Genomic DNA, 11,471 nt, shown 5'->3' with positions numbered 1-11,471 from the left:
TCGTAGGTTTATAAAATGTTGTATGGAAGCCTCCAAAACCAAATTTCTGATCCAATTCAGTGGTTCGACCCATAGTTTTTTCTCCGCTAGGTGAACATACCCCATTGGCTATACGAACAAAATTTCGAACGGGCACCGGGGTGGCGTCAGGGCATAATTGTTGATCCGATTCTATCGTATGTTTAAAAAATATTGTATGGAAGTCTCCTAAACCGAATTTCTGATCCGATTCAGTGGTTTGAGCCATACTCAGTGTTTTCTCCGGCTCATTGAACATACCCCTTTGGCAATACTAGCAAAATTTCCAAGGGGCCGCGGGGTGGCGTCACGGCATAATTATTGATTCGATTCTTTCGTAGGGTAAGAAAATATTGTATGGAAGTCTCCAAGACCGAATTTCTGATCCTATTCAGTGGTTTGACCCATACTCAGTTTTTTCTCAGCTCGGTGAACATACCTTATTGGCAATACTGGAAAATTTTCGAACGGGCCCCAGGGTGGCGTCAGGGCTTAATTTTTTATCCGATTCTATCGTATGTTTATTAAATATTGTATAGAATTCTCCAAAACCGAATTTCTGACCCGATTCAGTGGTTCGACCTATACTCAGTTTTTTCTCCGCTCGGTGAACTTACCCCTTTGGCAATACGAACAAAATTTCGAAGGGGCACCGGGGTGGCGTCAGGGCATAATTACTGATCCGATTCTATCGTATGTTTATAAAATATTGTATGGAAGTCTCCTAGACCGAATTTCTGATCTGATTTAGTGGTTCTTGCAATACTCAGCTTTTTCTCGGGCTCGGTGAACATACCCCTTTGGCAATACTAGCAAAATTTCCAAGGGGCCCCGGGGTGGCGTCACAGCATAATTATATCCGATTCTTTCGTATGGTAAGAAAATATTGTATGGAAGTCTCCAATACCGAATTTCTGAACCGATTCAGTGGTTTGACCCATACTCAGTTTTTTCTCAGCTCGGTGAACATACCTCGTTGGCATTATTAGCAAAATTTCGAACCGGCCACGGGGTGGCGTCAGGGCATAATTATTGATCTGATTCTTTAGTAGGGTAATAAAATACTGTATGGAAGTCTGCAAGACCGAATTTCTGATCCTATTCAGTGGTTCGACCCATACTCTGTTTTTTCTCCGGGTCAGTGAACATACCCCTTTGGCAATACTGGCAAAATATCAAAAGGGCCCCGGGGTGGCGTCAAGGCATAATTATTGATCCGATTCTATCGTATGTTTATAAAATATTGTATGCAAGTCTCCAAGACCGAATTTCTGATCCGATTCACTGGTTCGACCTATACTCCGTTTTTTCTTCGGCTCGGTGAACATACCCATTTGGCAATACTGGCAAAATTTCGAACGGGCCCCGAGGTGGTGCAAGGGCATAATTATTGATCCGATTTTATCGTATATTTATAAAATAATGTATGAAAGTCTCAAAGACAAAGCTTCTGATCCGATTCAGTGGTTCGAACCATAATCAGTTTTTGGTCCAGCTCGGTGAACATACCCCTTTGGCAATACGGACAAAATTTCGAACGGGCAACGAAGTGGCGTCAGGGCATAATCATTGATCCGATTCTATCGTATGTTTATAAAATACGGTATGGAAGTCTCAAAGACCGAATTTCTGATCCGATTCAATGGTTCGACCCATACTCAGTTTTTTGTCCGGTTCGGTGAACATACCCCTTTGGCAATAAGGGCAAAATTTCTAACGGGCTGCGGGGTGGCGTCAGGGCATAATTGTTGATCCAATTCTTTCTTAGGGTAATAAAATAATGTATGGAAGTCTCTAAGACCGAATTTCTGATATGATTCAGTGGTTCGACCCATACTCAGGTTTTTCTCTGGCTCGGTAAACATACCCCTGTGGCAATATTGGCAAAATTTCGAACGGGACCCGGGGTGGCGCAAGGGCATAATTCCATCGTATGTTTATAAAATATTGTATGTAAGTGTCCAAGAACGAATTTCTGATCCGATTCAGTGGTTCGACCCATACTCAGTTTTTTCTCCGGCTCGGTGAACATACCCCTTTAGCAATAATGGAAAAATTTTGAACGGGCCACGGGGTGGCGTCATGGCATAACTATTGACCCGATTCTTTCGTGGGGTAATTAAATATTGTATAGAAGTCACCAAGATCAAATTTCTGATCCGATTCAGTGGTTCGACCCATACTTATTTCTTTCTCCGGCTCGGTGAACATACCCCTTTGTCAATACTGGCAAAATTTTAACGGGCCACGGGTTGGCGACAGGGCATAATTATTGATCCGATTCTATCGTATGTTTATAAAATATTGTATGGAAGTCTCCAAGACCGAATTTCTGATCCGATTCAGTTGTTCGACCCATACTTAGTTTTTTCTCCGGTTCGGTGAACATGCCCCTTTGGCATAATTATTGACCCGCTTTTTTCGTGGGGTAATAAAATATTGTATAGAAGTCACCAAGATCTAATTTCTGATCCGATTCAGTGGTTCGACCCATACTTATTTCTTTCTCCGGCTCGGTGAACATACCTCTTTGTCACTATTGGCAAAATTTTAACGGGCCCCGGGTTGGCGTCGGAGCATAATTATTGATCCGATTCTATCGTATATTTATAAAATATTGTATGGAAGTCCCCAAGACCGAATTTCTGATCCGATTCAGTCGTACGACCCATACTCTGTTTTTTCTCCGGCTCGGTGAACATACCGCTTTGGCAATACTGGCATAATTTCGAACGGGCCCCAGGGTGGCATCAGAGCATAATTATTGATCCGATTCTTTCATATGTTTATAATATATTGTATGGAAGTCTCCATAACTGAATTTCTGATCCGATTCAGTGGTTCGACCCATACTTGGTTTTTTCTCTGGCTCGGTGAACCACCCATTTGGCAATACAGGCAAAATTTCGAATGGGCCCCGGGGTGGCTTCAGGGCATTGTTATTGATCTGATTTTTTAGTAGAGTCATAAAATATTGTATGGAAGTCTTCAAGACCGCATTGATGATCTGATTCAATGGTTCGACCCATACTTAGTTTTTTTCTCCGGCTCGGTGAACAAAATATCGAAAGGACCACGGGGTGGCGGCAGGGCATAATTTTTTATCCGATTCTATCGTATTTTATAACATATTGTATGGAAGTATCCAAGACCGAATTTCTGATCCGATTAGTGGTTAGATCCATACTCAATTTTTCTCCGGCTCGGTGAAAATACCTCTTAGCAATACCGGCAAAATTTCGAACGGGCCGCGTGGTGGCGTCAGGGCATAATTATTGATCTGATTCTTTCGTAGTGTATTAAAATATTGTATGGAAGTCTCCAAGAATAAATTTATGATCCGACTCAGTGGTTAGACCCATACTCTGTTTTTTCTCCGGCACGGTTAACATACCCCTTTGACAATACTGGCTAAATTTCAAACGGGTTGCGGGGTGTTGTTAAGGCATAATTATTTATCCGATTTTTTCATAAGGTAACAAAATATTGTAAGGAAGTCTCCAAGACCGAATTTATGATCCGATTCAGTGGTTCGACCCGTACTCAGTTTTTTCTCCGGCTCGGTGAACATACCCCTATTGCAATACTAGCAAAATTTCTAACAGGCGCGGGGTGGCGTCAGGGCATAATTATTGATCTGATTCTTTCGTAGGGTAATAAAATATTGTTTAGAAGTCTCTAAGATAGTATTTCTGTTCCAATTATGTGTTTCGACCAAAACTCAGTTTTTTCTCCGGCTCGTTGAACATACCCCTTTAGCAATGTTCGCAAAATTTTAAACGAGTCTCGGGGTGGCGTCAGGGTATAATTATTGACCCTATTCTATCGTATGTTTATAAAATATTGTATGGAAGTGTCCAAGAACAAATTTATGATCCGATTCATTGGTTAGACCCACACTCGGTTTTTTCTCCAGCTCGGTGAACGTACCTCTTTGACAATACTGTCAAAATTTCGAACGGGCCGCGGGGTGGCGTCAGGGCAAAACTATTGATCAGATTCTTTCATAGGGTAATAATATATTGTATGGAAGTCTTTAAGACAGAATTTATGATCCGATACAGTGGTTCGACCCATACAAAGTTTTTCTCCGGCTCGGTGAACAATTCCCCTTTGGCAATACTGGCAAAATTTCGAACGCCCCCAGGGTGGCGTCAGGACATAATTATTGATCTGATTCTATCGTATGTTTATAAAATATTGTATGGCAGTCTCCAAGACCGAAATTATGATCTTTCAGTGATTCGACCCATACTCAGGTTTTTCTCCGGCTCGGTAAACATACCCCTGTGGCAATATTGGTAAAATTTCAAACGGGCAGCGAGGTGACGTAAGGGCATAGTTATTGATCCGATTCTTTTGTAGGGTAATAAAATATTGTATGGAAGTCTCCAATACCGAATTTATGATCCGATTCAGTGGTTCCAACCATACTCAGTTTTTCTCCGGCACGGTGAACACGCCCCTTTGGCAATATTGGCAAAATATCAAACGGTCCCCGGGGTGGCGCCAGTGCATAATTATTGATTCGATTCTATCGTATTTTATAAAATATTGTATGAAAGTTTCCAACACCGAATTTCAGATCCGATTCAGTGGTTAGACCCTTACGCAGTTTTTCTCCGGCTCGGTGAACTAACCCCTTTGGCAATACTGGCAAAACAACGAACGGGCCGCGGGGTGGCGTCAGGGCATAATTATTGATCTGATTCTTTCGTAGGGTAATAATATATTGTTTGGAAGTCTCCAAGACAGGATTTCTGTTTCGATTCAGTTGTTCGACCCATACACAGTTTTTTCTCCGGCTCGTTGAACATACCCCTTTGGAAATACTGGCCAAATTTCGAACGGGTCGCGGGGTGGCGTCATGGCATACTTATTGATCCGATATTTTCGTAGGGTAAGAAAATATTGTATGGAAGTCTCCAAGACCGAATTTCTGATCCGATTCAGTGGTTTGAGCCATACTCAGTTTTTTCTCCGACTCGTTGAACATACCCCTTTGGCAATACTAGCAAAATTTCCAATGGGCCGCGGGGTGGCGTCACGGCATAATTATTGATTCGATTCTTTCGTAGGGTAAGAAAATATTGTATGGAAGTCTCCAAGACCGAATTTCTGATCCTATTCAGTGGTTTGACCCATACTCAGTTTTTTCTCAGCTCGGTGAACATACCTTATTGGCAAAACTGGAAAAATTTCGAACAGGCCACGGGGTGGCGTCAGGGCATAATATTTGATCCGATTCTATCGTATGTTTATTAAATATTGTATAGAATTCTCCAAAACCGAATTTTTGACCCGATTCAGTGGTTCGACCTATACTCAGTTTTTTCTCCGCTCGGTGAACTTACCCCTTTGGCAATACGAACAAAATTTCGAACGGGCTTCGGGGTGGCGTCAGGCATAATTTCTGATTCGATTCTATCGTATGTTTATAAAATATTGTATGGAAGTCTCCTAGACCGAATTTCTGATATGATTTAGTGGTTCGAGTCATACTCAGTTTTTTCTCCGGCTCGGTGAACATACTCCTTTGGCAATACTAGCAAAATTTCCAAGGGGCCCCAGGGTGGCGTCACTGCATAATTATATCCGATTCTTTCGTAGGGTAAGAAAATATTGTATGGAAGTCTCCTAGACCGAATTTCTGAACCGATTCAGTGTTTTGACCTATACTCAGTTTTTTCTCAGCTTGGTGAACATACCTCGTTGGCAATATTAGCAAAATTTCGAACCGGCCGCGGGGTGGCCTCATGACATAATTAGTGATCTGATTCTTTAGTAGGGTAATAAAATACTGTATGGAAGTCTCCAAGACCGAATTTCTGATCCTATTCAGTGGTTCGACCCATACTCAGTTTTTTCTCCGGGTCAGTGAACATACCCCTTTGGCAATACTGGTAAAATTTAAAATGGGCCCCGGGGTGGCGTCAAGGCATAATTATTGATCCGACTCTATCGTATATTTATAAAATATTGTATAGAAGTCTCCAAGACCGAATTTCTGATCCGATTCAGTGGTTCGACCCATACTCAGTTTTTTCTCCGGCTCGGTGAACATACCCCTTTGGAAATACTGGCAAAATTTCAAACGGGCCCCGGGGTGGCGTCAAGGCATAATTATTGATCCGTTTCTATCGTATGTTTATAAAATATTGTATGTAAGTCTCCAAGACCGAATTTCTGATCCGATTCACTGGTTCGACCCATACTCAGTTTTTTCTTCGGCTCGGTGAACATACCCATTTGGCAATACTGGCAAAATTTCGAACGGGCCCCGAGGTGGTGTAAGGGCATAATTATTGATCCGATTTTATCTTATATTTATAAAATAATGTATGAAAATCTCAAAGACAAAATTTCTGATCCGATTCAGTGGTTCGAACCATAATCACTTTTTTGTCCAGCTCGGTGAACATACCCCCTTTGGCAATACGGACAAAATTTTGAACGGGCAACGAAGTGGCGTCAGGGCATAATCATTGATCCGATTCTTTCGTAGGTTTAAAAAATGTTGTATGGAAGTCTCCAAAACAAAGTTTCTGATCCGATTCAGTGGTTCGACCCATAGTTTTTTCTCCGCTCGGTGAACATACCCCTTTGGCAATACGTACAAAATTTCGAACGGGCACCGGGGTGGCGTCAGGGCATAATTGTTGATCAGATTCTATCGTATGTTTATAAAATATTATATGGAAGTCTCCTAAACCGAATTTCTTATCTGATTAAGTGGTTTAAGCCATACTTAGTTTTTTCTCCGGCTCGTTGAACATACCCCTTTGGCAATACTAGCAAAATTTCCAAGGAGCCGCGGGGTGGCTTCACGGCATAATTATTGATTCGATTCTTTCGTAGGGTAAGAAAATATTGTATGGAAGTCTCCAAGACCAAATTTCTGTTCCTATTCAGTGGTTTGACCCATACTCAGCTTTTTCTCAGCTCGGTGAACATACCTTTTTGGCTATACGGGAAAAATTTCGAACGGGCCCCGGGGTGGCGTCAGGGCATAATTTTTGATCCGATTCTATCGTATGTTTATATATATTGTATAGAATTCTCCAAAACCGAATTTCTGACCCGATTCAGTGGTTCGACCTATACTCAGTTTTTTCTCCGCTCGGTGAACTTACCCCTTTGGCAATACGAACAAAATTTCGAACGGGCACCGGGGTGGCGTCCGGGCATAATTACTGATCCGATTCTATCGTATGTTTATAAAATATTGTATGGAAATCTCCTAGACCGAATTTCTGATCTGATTTAGTGGTTCGAGCCATACTAAGTTTTTTCTCCGGCTCGGTGAACATACCGCTTTGGCAATACTAGCAAAATTTCCAAGGGTCCCCGGGGTGGTGTCACTACATAATTATATCCGATTCTTTCGTAGGGTAAGAAAATATTGTATGGAAGTCTCCAAGACCGAATTTCTGAACCGATTCAGTGGTTTGACCCATACTCAGTTTTTTCTCAGCTCGGTGAACAAACCTCATTGGCAATACTAGCAAAATTTCGATGGAAGTCTCCAAGACCGAATTTCTGATCCTATTCAGTGGTTCGACCCATACTCTGTTTTTTCTCCGGGTCAGTGAACATACCCCTTTGGCAATACTGGCAAAATTTCAAACGGGCCCCGGGGTGGCGTCAAGGCATAATTATTGATCCGGTTCTATCGTATGTTTATAAAATATTGTATGTAAGTCTCCAAGACCGAATTTCTGATCCGATTCACTGGTTCGACCCATACTCAGTTTTTTCTTCGGCTCGGTGAACATACCCATTTGGAAATACTGGCAAAATTTCGAACGGGCCCCGAGGTGGTGCAAGGGCATAATTATTGATCCGATTTTATCGTTTATTTATAAAATAATGTATGAAAGTCTCAAAGACAAAATTTCTGATCCGATTCAGTGGTTCGAACCATAATCAGTTTTTTGTCCAGCTCGGTGAACATACCCCTTTGACAATACGGACAAAATTTCGAACGGGCAACGAAGTGGCGTCAGGGCATAATCATTGATCCAATTCTATCGTATGTTTATAAAATACGGTATGGAAGTCTCAAAGACCGAATTTCTGATCCGATTCAGTGGTTCGACCCATACTCAGTTTTTTGTTCGGTTCGGTGAACATACCTCTTTGGCAATAATGGCAAAATTTCGAACGGGCTGTGGAGTGGCGTCAGGGCATAATTGTTGATCCGATTCTTTCATAGGGTAATAAAATAATGTATGGAAGTCTCCAAGATCGAATTTCTGATATGATTCAGTGGTTCGACCCATACACAGGTTTTTCTCTGGCTTGGTAAACATACCCCTGTGGCAATACTGGCAAAATTTCGAACGGGACGCGGGGTGGCGTCAAGGCAAAATTATTGATCTGATTCTTTCGTAGGGTAATAAAATATTGTTTAGAAGTCTCTAAGACAGAATTTCTATTCTGATTCAGTGTTTCGACCCAAACTCAGTTTTTTCTCCGGCTCGTTGAACATACCCGTTTGGCAAAATTGGCAAAATTTTAAACGGGCCCCGGGTGGGCTTCAGGGCATAATTATTGACCCTATTCTATCGTATGTTTACAAAATATTGTATGGAAGTCTCCATGACCGAATTTATAATCCGATTCAGTGGTTCGACCCATACTTAGTTTTTTTCCGGCTCGGTGAACATACCTTATTGGCAATACTGGAAAAATTTTGAACGGGCCCCGGGGTGGCGTCAGGGCATAATTTTTGATCCGATTCTATCGTATGTATATAAAATATTGTATAGAATTCTCCAAAACCGAATTTCTGATCCGATTCAGTGGTTCGACCTATACTCAGTTTTTTCTCCACTCGGTGAACTTACCCCTTTGGCAATACGAACAAAATTTCGAACGGGCAACGGTGTGGCGTCAGGGCATAATTACTGATCCGATTCTATCGTATGTTTAAAAAATATTGTATGGAAGTTTCCTAGACCGAATTTCTGATCTGACTTAGTGGTTCGTGCCATACTCAGTTTTTTCTCCGGCTCGTGAACATACCCCTTTGGCAATACTATCAAAATTTCCAAGGGGCCGCGGGGTGGCGTCACTGCATAATTATATCCGATTTTTTCGTAGGGTAAGAAAATATTGTATGGAAGTCTCCAAGACCGAATTTCTGAACCGATTCAGTGGTTTGACCCATACTCAGTTTTTTCTCAGCTCGGTGAACATAACTCGTTGGTAATACTAGCAAAATTTCGATCCGACCGCGGGGTGGCGTCAGGGCATAATTATTGATCTGATTCTGTAGTAGGGTAATAAAATACTGTATGGAAGTCTCGAAGACCGAATTTCTGATCCGGTTCAGTGATTCGACCTATACTCAGTTTTTCTCCGGGCCAGTGAACATACCCCTTTGGCAATACTTGCCAAATTTAAAACGGGCCCCGGGGTGGGGTCAAGGAATAATTAGTGATCCGATTCTAGCGTATGTTTATAAAATATTGTATGGAAGTCTCCAAGACCGAATTTATGATCCGATTCAGTGGTTCGACCCATACTCAGTTTTTTCTCCGGCTCGGTGAACATACCCTTTGGCAATACTGGCAAAATTTCGAACGGGCCCCGGGGTGTCGCAAGGGCATAATTAATGATCCGATTTTATCGTATATTTATAAAATATTGTATGAAAGTCTTAAAGACAAAATTTCTGATCTGATTCAGTAGTTCGAACCATACTCAGTTTTTTGTCCGGCTCGGTGAACATACCCCTTTGGCAATACGGACAAAATTTCGAACGGGCAAAGGAGTGGCGTCAGGGCATAATCATTGATCCGATTCTATCGTATGTTTATAAAATATTGTATGGAAGTCTCCTAGACCGAATTTCTGATCCGATTCAGTGGTTCGACCGATACTCAGTTTTTTCTCCGGCTCGGTGAACATACCCCTTTCGCAATACTAGCAAAATTTTCCAACAGACCGCGTGGTGGCGTCATGGCAAAATTTAGTGATCCGATTCTTTCCTAGGGTAGTAAAATACTGTATAGAAGTCTAAAAGACCGAATTTATGATCCGATTCAGTGGTTCGACCCATACTCAGTATTTTTTCCGGGTCGGTGAACATGCCCCTTTGGCAATACGGGCAAAATTTCAAACGGGCTGCGGGGTGGCGTCAAGGCATAATTGTTGATCCGATTCTTTCTTAGCGTTATAAAATAATGTATGGAAGTCTAAAAGGCCGAATTTCTGATATGATTTAGTGGTTGGACCCATACTCTGGTTTTTCTCCGGCTCGGTAAACATACCCATGTGGCAATACAGGCAAAATTTCGAACGGGACCCGGGGTGGCGTCAGGGCATAATTATTGATCCGATTATATCGTATGTTTATAAAATAATGCATGTAAGTGTCCAAGACCGAATTTTTGATCCGATTCAGTGGTTCGACCCATACTTAGTTTTTTCTCCGGCTCGGTGAACATAACCCTTTGGCAATACTGGCAAAATTTCGAACGGGCCGCGTGATGCCCTCACGGCATAATTACTGATCCGATTCTTTCGTAGGGTAATAAAATATTGTATGGAAGTCTCCAAAACCGAATTTCTGATCTGATTCAGTGGTTCGACCCATACTCAGTTTTTCTCCACTCGGTGAACATACACCTTTGGCAATACTGGCAAAATTTGGAACGGGCCGCGGGGTGGCGTCAGGGCATAATTATTGATCTGATTCTTTCGTAGGGTAATAATATATTGTTTGGAAGTCTCCAAGACAGGATTTCTGTTTCGATTCAGTTGTTCGACCCATACACAGTTTTTTCTCCGGCTCGTTGAACATACCCCTTTGGAAATACTGGCCAAATTTCGAACGGGTCGCGGGGTGGCGTCATGGCATACTTATTGATCCGATATTTTCGTAGGGTAACAAAATATTGTATTGAAGTCTCCAACACCGAATTTCTGATCCGATTCAGTGGTTCGACCTATACACAGTTTTTTCTCCGTCTCGATGAACATACTACTTTGACAATACTGGAAAATTTTCGAATGGGCACTGGGGTGGCGCCAGGGCATACTTATTGATCCGATTCTATCGTATGTTTATAAAATATTGAATAGATGTCTCTAAGACCGAATTTTTGATCTGATTCAGTGGTTCGACCCAGACTCAGTTTTTTCTTCGCTCGGTGATCATACCCATTTTCAATACTGGCAAAATTTCGAACGGGCCGCGGGGTGACGTCACGCCGTAATTATTGATCCGATTCTTTCATTGGGTAATAAAATATTGAATGGAAGTCTCGAAGACCGAATTTCTGATCCGATTCAGTGGTTCGACCCATACGTAGTTTTTTTTCGGGCTCGGTGAACATACCATTTTGGCAATACTGGCAAAATTTCAAACGTGCCCCGGGGTGGCGTCAAGGCATAATTATTGATCCGGTTCTATCGTATGTTTATAAAATATTTTATGTAAGTAT

Source organism: Bidens hawaiensis, unplaced genomic scaffold (assembly GCF_021521415.1).
Source record: "Bidens hawaiensis isolate Kalapana, Puna unplaced genomic scaffold, B.hawaiensis_p1.1 tig00004595_1, whole genome shotgun sequence".
Lineage (NCBI taxonomy): Eukaryota > Viridiplantae > Streptophyta > Magnoliopsida > Asterales > Asteraceae > Bidens > Bidens hawaiensis.
The sequence above is the reverse complement of the archived record's forward strand: the minus strand, read 5'-3'. Positions refer to the sequence as shown.